We start from the raw sequence: 12,198 nt of genomic DNA on the forward strand, positions 1-12,198 counted from the left end.
TACGGTGGCATGTGTGTACGTCTCTCTCACACACTCACTATATACATGTACATATGTATTATGTACATAATATATTGTTAGGATGCAAGTACTCGAGTGTGCCTGCAACAGCCCACGTCGTGTTCAACTATAATATATAATATTTTAATGAATAAAATTCACTATAATCTCGAACGACCGTAGTGTTGGTGTAAATTAACTGTATATAATATATATATATATATTCACATGTCACACGAACACATTTAGTTCCTTACGAATATGAACTAGGTGCTTATCATCAATATCAATAGACTAAAATTATTATAAGTTTTTCAATTTACGATTTCAATTATATTTTCAAACACATAAAGTGCTAATTGTATATAAGCTTTATTAATATTTCATTATGTATCGAAATTGAGTGTATTATATATTCAAATATATTATTATATTAAAAACGAATATACTTCATTTTTATTACATTTTTTTTTATGCACGCAATTACAATTACGGTATAATATAATATTGTATCTGTTATAAATAATCTATAATTTATTTCTCATAATGCTTATTGATTTACTTGTTTAAAAAATAATCATTGTTTAAATAGCGTGATAATATTAATATAACGATAATATCAATGCATTTATGTATAATATTATTAGATAGGCATTATTTACATTTGCAGAGCCATACACTATCAATGACAATTATTAATAACTTACTGTATACCTATACCATTGATTAGATACATCGACGGCTAGCAATGTATTGAATCAATGTACATGAAGTATAAGTTGTAGTATTATATAACACTATTGATACTAATGAAAATAAATATATGATTATGATATAGGTTTTATACTAATGAAACATTCAATATTACGCAAGGCCAAATGTTTAATTTTTAGTCTATACGCATATTATTATTATCTATTGCAGCTGATAGTACTCACCACATAATATACACCTTTAGTGGACAAAATTAATAATCAAAATAAATTTCAAGAACACGTTGAGACAAAGATAAAAGTTTTGTAATAACAAAAATTTAAAAAAAAAATCATACGTATACCACATTTAGTCAAAATGGTATGTTTACAAGAATACCAATAATGGTTCTAGAATGAACAACATAAAAGATAAAATCCCATTTTTATAAGATATACTGGAAAATAGCAGTTTGGAGCTAAAGTTTTTGTTCATAAATGATAAATAAAATGAAATTGAGTCAAACAACAGAGTTTTTCAGCCTTTATGCGGTTCACAGTAGTTTCTAACGTATGTAGACATTTATTTAAATGTGCATGGATTTTCAAAGTTTGAAAATAAAAGGGTTTAGTTAGTCCCACAACAACCGATAAAAAGGGGGTCTTTATACCTCGAAGTGTAGCTTACGCATCTTGAAAGTTAACACACAACTTTACTTATTTGTAAATTAATTAATTCTCATAAGAGAACGCACACGAAAACAACTACTGTGGTGGAGTACTCATTGTTTATTACGCATTAAGAAGTTAGGTTTGAGGGATATTAAAACATTTAAAATTTATTTCATGTATTCATAAATATAATAAACGATGGAATAAACTATATTGGCTTCATGCAACCAATTCAGTTTTCACACGTTTTTAAAAGCAATACTTTAAGATTACTGTTGAAACTGTCAGTAAATACCTGAAAATAATAAGTCATCATTTTATCTAATGAGCTGTACAACATAACCATACTGTTAATCGAAATAAAAGATACATATTACATATTTTATAGTACAATTACAGGAATTGAATTTCTATTACCAAACCACTAACTAGTATTCTCGAACTGGCCGATGATCTTTAAACTGTGTTGTTTAACATAATACTATCAAAATATGTACATGAAATTCTGTCTGATCTTAGAGTAACGATCGAGATAACTGGCTTGTAATGTTATTACTTATTACTTGTGTTTTATTATTATTTTATATTCCTACAAAATATTACAATAGATCATTTTATTTTATAATATAAGCACCAATACATTTTCTAAATGCCTACTAATATAATCCAGAGAAGACTCACAATCGTATCATATTTTTCAATAAATTAACAAATTTATAAGCTCATACAAAACGTATTAGGTATACTTCACATTCCCCATGAACTGTGTAAATTAATAGGGTATACCATACAGTTACCATACTGTTACACCCTATAGGTACAATTGTATTATACTATACGCATAACAATATAATGTAAATAAATATACAAATGTTCAATATATCCACTTAAGAAGGCACATTTCAATCTAAACTTAAATTTCTCATTAAGAATAACCTTGTGGGTAAAATCAAATATAAATATTTTCATTTGATGAAGTAAAACTTGTTAAAAAATATTTTTGTAAGAAGTATAGCAATGCAATGGCTGACGAAACAGCCACGACGATAAATAATTGTAACTTGTAAGCCATACAATCAAAAATATTTCAACTAAAATCTATATCATGTTCCGATAGTGGGTTCAATTGGACAAAATGATTGGAACTCCGTATACCAGTTACCAACAACAAACAAATAAATACAAAAAGTGGATAAAAAGTGCTACTGAATTCAGGAAATGCCAAAATATCCCCACTAACTTAACATAATCTAACCACGAGTTAGACACAAACTTTTACCTATAATATTTTTTTTTAATCAGTAGATAAACATTCAAATCCTGCCAGGAACATCATATGCCAAACCACATTTAACCATATTATATAACACTTATTGGACCTATAGAAGAATATCAAAAATATGAAACTACAAGATCCAATCTAAAGATATTATTATTAGGTAACACGCCGAAGGAGATATTCACTTTATAATAATGTATATCTAAAATAATGAAAGTATAATAATTTATATTTTTCCTTTCAAAACCAATCTATTAAATAGATTTTAAATAATTAACCTTTATGTAGTGTATAATAAAACAACTTGAATTTGGCATTATTGATACCTCTATATCGGTTTATATAACTATTCTATATAATATCATAACAATATGTCTACACAATTTGAAATTATTGACTAAAATAATACATCTGAGTATGTTACGAGGTATACGCTCTTCTACAATATATGCTATAATATGTATATGTTTTGAGTTCAGCATTTAGAATATAAAATAAAATAATCTGATTGTTTCTGAAACGCCAATAACCCCGGTAGTTGAGGCGCATTTATAAATAAAAAAAATAAAAATAAAATAATAATCCGAGCTTTTTATAATTCATAAGATAGGTACCTACCTACACTTAAAAGATTCTTTTTTAGATATAATAAATAATATAATATGTTCTTCAACTTCTAATCAAAACAACTTCATATTAAGAATACATCGTAGAAATAATATGTATTTATTCAGAACTCGGAAGCCGCTATTGATGAATTCATAGTTTAGGGTTTTAGATTATTTACTCTCAAGCGATCTGCAGAATTCACCTGCGTCTGTAGTTCAATCTATATTTTTGACAAAAAAAATAATCATAACACCTTTTGAAGCAGATTTGAAAGATTTCGGTGCAAAACCATTATAACTTGTGTACCGCAAAAGTCAAATATGTACACGAAAAAATAAACATAGCTATATCAATTTGGTTTTCTTTGAAAATGTTCTGACAGGTAAGAAGGAATACAATAAAAATGCTCACACGTACACAAAGTATACCGTAACGAAGTAAACAATATTTTTTGCCTCTAATGAATCATAATCGTTAAGTTTCCAAAGCTTGTCTCGTACAGTCGTATACCTACATAATAATATTATGTAAAATATATGTGTCAAGAATTAATATAAGGCTGACTAATGAATGGAGATTGTTGTCAGGCAAAAGTGTATTCATTTTCACCTATACCGGAATGACACTGTCTATAGGAGAACGATCGATGACGTTTCATGTTCAATATAGTTACATATTTTAAGTATATATAGTGAGTACTTTTAAATTTTAAGTGTTATGTTCTCAGCATCATAATAGTACCTTACGAACCTATGGGATTGCTGTCGTTTCCGTAATTTCACAGAGTTAATTCACAAATGGAAAACAGATAGAAATAATGAAATTATCGCTATATAATACAATATTACTGACATAAATTACCGCGAATTTTGCACGATTGTTGTACTGATTAAATATTCTAATAAATAAATCATTAATATTTAAAACGAAATTTTAAGATAATCCGACTAAAAATCTTTAAGTAGGAAGTTAAACTAGCTTCGTGGTATTTTAATTATTCAAAGACTAGGTAGGTACAACACCAATGCATAATAATTATATAATATTATAATTATCTATAACAGTTTGAACATAATATGAATCATATGATTATAAATAATAATATATTATGATTATGATTATTCAATTACATATATAATTACCCAGACATAACAATTTTCAAATTATAATTATTTGACCGAGATAATCTCAAACTAAAAGTGTAGATTACATACAATTATTATTTAAGGCAATACAATCTAATATTTCAAAAATACATTAGAAATATCACTGAATTAAAAAATATCACAGATCCCGCATGTTCGTTATACGACGAGTAATTTAAAAGTGAGAAGAACGAAAATGTAATTTGAACATTCTCCAAAAAAAAAAGTTTAAACTGTTGTAAAATGTATATCTAGTTAGTATGTTGGACCATTTTCTCCCCAGACTTACTTTACTTTTTTAATAAACGTGAAAAGTCCTGTTCAATAACAAAATAAAAACAAAACAGCTGGTTTCTTTTCACCCCATTTTACAGTACCTAATTAATGAAAAGTGAAAACATAATTTTTCAAAGGTTAAATACAGATCATTTGTTCATTATAGTCCGATTATGGATTATTTTATATGTGTATTTTTAGGTATGGGTGGCACAAGAACAATATTTATTTCTGGAAAGTTTTACCTACTATAATATAGCATCCACATTTCATACTAATTTAATTAGCCAAATGTATTGTAATTTAACTTACTATTAGCTAAAATTAAATACAGTGTTATAAATTGTTGAATTATAATAATATTGTTATAATAAAACGTAGTGTAGTCGTTATAAAGTGTAATATTTTGTAATAAAAATAACTAGGTAATTAAAATGTATGGACAGTATTTACAGCCGTATAATAGGTGTCTACGGTTCAGCGAATTTAATTACGATTAATTAATAAAATAACAACAGCTGTATTATTTTTTAAAAATATTATGTTTAAAATTCTGAACATTAAATATTGTATAATAATTTATTCTGTTAAGAACATTATATATACCTACAAATCTTTTTTTCTAATTTTTTTATTTTTTTACAAAAAAAAAAATCATCAAATTATTATTTATGTACTTTATGCTTTATAAATTATACCTACTTAACTTATTGACTAAAAAGATATCAAATTCCATCTACAGCTATTATTTAGAGTATTTTACATTTCTGGTGATCGAAATTTATTTGTTTTAATATTTCGATTTTTATTTTTACCGTTTGCGTTACGATATATTTAAGCCATGATATTACTTATTTATAATAACTATTATTATTTTTTAGTCTTTAAAACAAAATAACAATTAAACTACAGTATATGACATATCGAATCATAATCAAAACCGAGTAATTTACTTTATTAAATATTATGTCATTTAATATCGTAAATACAGTAATGGCTATCATAAATTGGTTTGAGTTTACTTTATACTCTCTAGTTTGATGTAATACAATACATTCCAAAACCAATTGTCTAAAATTTATTTACCTTTATCAAAATGTTATTCTATCGAGTTTAACGATATGTCGTTGAAAGTTACAATGGCAATTTATAACATGGAAATCGAAATAAACCGCAAGAGCTTTTATCGTACATTATTTTTTACGCAGCCCATTTTTCATTTTCTTTTCTTTTTTCTTTTTTTATTACTTCTTTTTTTCAGACAGTTGGTACGATCTGGTTGTTCATTACAAGCTAAACAAATCACATCACGTATAAACGAGCGCAAAAATGAAAAATTACGATTGATAAAAAAAATTTCAGTTTCAACTTAGGCGGAACTGAGACGCAGACACGTTTGGGAAATTTAATTTGACATTCCCCTAGTGACGCGAACGCTTTTTGTATTTTTATTCCATAATATCAAAGCAGTCTTCGAAAACCGTTCCAAATATAAACTCTTCAAGATGCCTGCGCAATTGTCAAGTGCTCACATCTACAAATCTCTTGACGTTTTGTATATAAAACAGCTAACGACAAAAGTTCACGTCTATAGAAACAACTTGTGTGGTAGAGGGCGACGAGATTATAATCAAAACTATTTGGAAATGACGGACACCTCCAAAGACAGAGTAAACAAACTAGCATCAAAGATTTATCAATGACCTAAAAAATCTCAGTTGGAGCAAGACTAAGACAACAAGAGAAAATAATATAATAACGAGTAATACGTAATTTTAATATTTTATTTGAATTGTTGATATCACGAAATGATTAATATACTTTATAATAAAAAACGAAGCTTAGGTTATAATTTTGGCTTGCTCATACTTATGCTGAAACTTATAGAAGTACACCTGTTTATCATAATATATTTTTATATATGATTTTTTTATGGCGTTTAAAAAGTTTAAAATTTCTGACGAATCAGTTTTATGTCAAGAACCTACATTTACTATTTTGTAGACGTCAGTGAAGTGGTTCCGGTCGGTGTTTGCTTTCTTTATACGTTTTTCTAAAAGCCGGATACATTTGTTTCTGTATGTTTTTTTTCATTAACAAGTATGAAGTTTTATACCGTGCTATTATTATTACAAACTGATTTGGAAGTTAAATAATTATGATATATTTATTGTTAAATTCTTATTATAATTAAAAGTTGGATTCTAGTAAAAAAAAGAATAAGGACATTTTATGAAATGTTACTTTTAATGAACCACAACAAGAAACATAATTTTCACTTAAGACAAACCCCGAGACGTACAAGTTTTTATATTCTTCATAAATTATATTGAACAACGTGATTTATTAACGCACTTAAATTACGTAGGTACATTGCATACATTTTAAAAACTTGTAAATAGTATTTCCCTCGTCAATAATATTTCTCCAGCATGGATATATTATTTCTCATAACTTATTAAATTATAAAATTCAATTATACAGATATCAACAAATTCCAAGAAAGTATAATATTGTCCATAGTATATTGTTCAAGATAATAATAAAATATCATGTAAAAAGCCGTCTATCGTTTATCCCCTTATTATATGTATACACAAAGGGTTAGTATTTCTTCCGTGATTTTCATAGGTTTAAACTAGTCTCCAAACTGTCTATTGTGATACAACGTTATGAAACTTTTTTTTATACCCCTACCAAATTCTACAATCTTTTTAAATGTTTATAAAATTAAATTAAATGTTATTATTTCCAAATTATGTATTTAATAAACTTAATTAAATGTAAATAACCTAACCAAAATCGAAAATAATAAATTTAAATTAGAGAAAGATAAAGATTAAATTTGTTGATATAATAAATTATATTGGTACTTAAGGCAAACACTTATAAACTGTGAAAAAAATGATAAACCTTAACTAAAATCATCACATAAATGAAGCTCAAAAACGTATCCTCACATCATGGAAAAACCACTGGGACGACATTCAAACCTGCAGTAACAAACTAAGAAATTTCAAAAAAATAGTTGCAAAATGGACATACGCTGAAAATACATCTAAGAGAGAACAAATAATAATCAACAGAGCTAGAATAGGCCACTCCAATATTACCCAATCCTACTTAATCACTAAGCAACCTAGACCAATGTGCGACTCATGCAACACCCCGCTTACAATCGAATAACAAATAATCATCAACTGTTCCAAATTCGCATCTGCACGTCACCTCCTCAAAAATGCTACATCACTCGAAGAAGCACTCAATCAAACCAACATCGGCAATATTTTCAATTTTTATAAACTAATTGGTTTAGATGATAAATTATAATACTCCTGTATATAACATAGCATAATATGCTTTATTTTTTATTTTTTTTCTCTTTTCTAATATTGTATAAATACTTTTAGTTTGTAAATAACACTAGACTAATAATCTTTGTAATTGAAGCCTTTAATCAAATAAAAAAAAAAAATGATAAAAATTAAAATGAACATAAGGGGCTGCGTAATGGTGTTATGTTATTAAACAGAATATTAAAAAAAGTTTATGAATAATTATGTAACTCACAGAAACGACTTAGCATTAAGATGTTACTGTGAAGATTAGGTTAAAATATTTAAGAGAAACTCTATTGTTACAATAAGTATTTAGCTGTATGAAATTTCAATAATTAAATCCTCTGTTTAAATATCAAAGATGACAAGTTGTGTAATTGAAACTATAGCAATAGAGGCAGAGTAGTAATTCGCTATATAGTAGCTATAATATTATATTATCGGTATTGTATTATATAATTATTATGTAATGAAATACCGGGTGAAATGTACAGAACATAGAATATATTTCACAAAGCAAAATACTTATTTATATTAATCCAATTACTCGGGGTTGTGAAGGATGGGGTGCGGTTATGAATTGATTCCTTTCAAATCTACCGGTAGCTATGTATGTACGTATAGATAGGTATATAATACTTATACATAATACGTACCTATCGTATTATGCAGTTACGCGTATATTATAATAAAGTAGTAGAAAATATTTTTTTCTGGAAAAACTCGAGTTCCACATCCTCGTCGTTAAAGTTATACGGAAGAATTTCACAACATATAAAATACATACAATATTTCAATCGACTATATGATATCATTCATATCCGCGGTTCACTTAAATAATAATATTAATAATATACGTTTGAGCATGAATTATTTATAATATTATCATATATGGACATAAATATTGTGATACTATATTCACTCGTAGTTCATACTGCATGCATATTTATTCGTTTAATAATGTTTGTACTCGTCGATGAAGGGTGAACACACACTCACACATACTGCACATATATACATATTATTATATGTGCGTAAGTATATATATATATATTCACCGTATCGTTATTGGGTACATTTTAATATGTTGTCTGTCCATTATAAGAAGCTTCCGACTCGACGCAGTTGGTTATGAAATCGTAAGGATATTATTATTATTATTATTATTATACATTATTATGTTGTGAAGTATTAGTGCTGTAGCATTATGCCAATTTTAAACAATAAATACAGGGTGATTCTCCGAGCACACTACGCATACTCAACCCTTTTTATTCTTCTTCGGTAATACAGTTTTTCAAAGGTTTTTAGGTACTTATAAAAACCATAATATTATGTTAATATTTTTGAGATTTGTTGTACTACTTAAGGGGTGTCCTGTGGAGATACAAATTTCTATTTTATAATAGCAACCCCTCTTTTCTACTGCAAATTATTTATTGAACAATTTTTCTGGAAATATGACGTTTTTGAGTTATAAAACTTTGTGTATGTACCTACTAACAGGACAACCCATAATAATGGGTATGGAAGAATTCGAGAATTTGAACAATTTATAATTTATATTAATCCATCGATATTCATAATTTAGAAGTATAATAAATATTAAATCCGATTAGATTACAACTATTTTGTATTTTTGTAATTCCATTTTTAAGACTATCGTCATATATGTATATTTTAATAACTGAAAAGTTAAACGTCATTTTCGAATTAGTATATCAACATTTAAAAAAAAAATATCGGCTAAATAAATAATAATCTACAGTAAAAAAGGGGGTATTTAATTGAAAAACAGAAGTTTGTAATGCCACCTAACACTTCTTAAGCAGTTCAATGTCAAGAATTTCAAAATATAGTCTCTAACTCTCTAGGTGTATTTAAAAATTCCAAAAATCAAAATTTGAATAAATTCATTATAGAACGAATAAAAATAGGAGTGATCTTGGTGAATCACTCTGTATGTACACGTTAGTTTAAATTGATATGCTTTCTTAAAAATGGAAAAACATTTCACAAGTTACGACGAATGATAAGAAAATATTTGCAATCGCACAAACCGCAATAATAATATTATAATATATCGTACGACCGAAGTGCATAAGATCGCATTTAGAAATACGGGTGACACACAACCGCGCAGTTACCCATTAGCGGATAGAGGGTCCGTGGCATAATCCAATAACTACAATGGTCAACGCATTTTATGTGGAAAAACTGTCCCAGTACGGTTGAAGTAACCCGATGATGTTATAAAAGGCCAAGAAACTGTAAAAGCGTTACCATTAAAAAGACGTTACGGCCATGAGCACATAAAAAAAAAGAAAAAAAGGTCGCAATACCGGACGTAATTTTCGGGGCCTTTGCCCAGGGACAACACTGCTCTAAAGGCTCGTTATTTTTCATTTTATGTGAAAAAGCTCACGTTCAGCGGGACAAATTTTTATTTTTCAATTTCCTCTCAGTTAGTTGACACAAAGGATACTTAATGCTTTGGTCTTCAAGATTTTTATCCACGGGCAACTTTATTTCTACTCAGCAGCTCGCAATCAAATTGAATATAGGACGGGAAAGCAGAGCGGTCCGCTTCCCCGTCAAATATTGTATTTTATTATACAATAATACACATATTTAATAAAAATATGATAGAAAAAACTGATAATATATAAAACAAATTTTTTTTAACATCTAGAAAAAAGACAACATTTCCTTCAGAATTCAGCTCAGAAGCAGAAATAATAAAAAATGATCTGAAAAATATCCCCGTGATGTAAATACAGATAACACCCCAGAGTTGACCGTAAACAATACTAATGCTTAAACTAGTACTAAAACTAAACCCCTAAAGGCTCTAAGTGAAACGTCTACTGCGTTGCGAATTATACCGAATCCGTTCGCTTACTCAGCTGTATAAAAGTGGTTAGGATTTTTCGTTCTTATTTCTCGCTAAGCCGTTGAAATGTTTCTGTCTGATGGTACACTATTTTTTCAATGGCCAATAAATTATACAATGAAACCGATAAACAAGAAAGCTTTAAAAGTACAAACGCGACGAAAATCGAATTCTATATACGTAACACACAAAACAGTCACTGGTATTGAGCTCGTGCTCAGAAGAAAAAAAGGTAAACATATATATAATATGATACATAGATACCTATATAATTTGTTCTTTTCGATATAAATCAATTTTATTCTACCATCATCGAAACAGAAAAAAACAAATACTTACCAAAATACCTAATGATCTATTGGTATTATTTATGCGAATTTCACGAAATAAATCTTTAACGAATTTTAAGTTCTCTTTGTGATTTTTCAAGCTTAAACTTTACCATAGAGATATAACTTTTTCAGATTTATGTAAAACTTATTAATTATTATAGTTATTTTCCTTTTAGTTTATCAATAATTTAAGAGCACTTATAATAAATAACTATATTAAATATTAATTGGCAGTACCTACTCAAAATATAAATAAATATAATATTGAAATATCCTACCTGAAAATTGGCTCTTTTCTCTTTTAAATATTTATGAAGGCATACGCAATGTGTACTTATTATAATAGAATATTATGATAACAAATGTACAAAAAAAATCACAATTATAAAAGATAACCGTCCAAATGTCGTCCATTTGTTGGGAATAATTTTAGTAGTTTGGAAAAAAAACATGAAAAATTACTTCACTCAATCCGATAAAGTAGTTTTAATAATATTCTTTGATTAGTTATTGCTGTTTTTATCCTTAGGAACATCACAGCTAGGTATTATACAACGGCTAAAGCATAGTTTTTACTTTAAACATTTGGCCAAAATTGATAGTACACTAATTTGTTCCAATATTAAGTACAGCGGAATTAATTTCAAGATAATAATATGTATCAGATAGGGTTATTAAAAAATTTAAATAAATTACTAACGTTTTTATATATAAAATAAAAAACACTCTCCATCAATTTCTCCTAGGTTCAGTAAGAAGTCAAAATTAATTATTCTAGATTTCTTTAAACGCAAATATATCACACATAAATAGATTGAACTATATTTTGAAGATTTTTTTCAATTGTATATTGTTTTTTATTCATAAAACTAAAAAGTGTAATTAAAATGTTTAGTAAACCTATTACTTTGATTGTGAAGTTATTTTCTTAAAGTTTCAAAAGCGATCTGGTTGAATAACCA

This window comes from Myzus persicae, unplaced genomic scaffold (genome assembly GCF_001856785.1).
Source record: "Myzus persicae strain clone G006 unplaced genomic scaffold, MPER_G0061.0, whole genome shotgun sequence".
NCBI classification, from domain to species: domain Eukaryota; kingdom Metazoa; phylum Arthropoda; class Insecta; order Hemiptera; family Aphididae; genus Myzus; species Myzus persicae.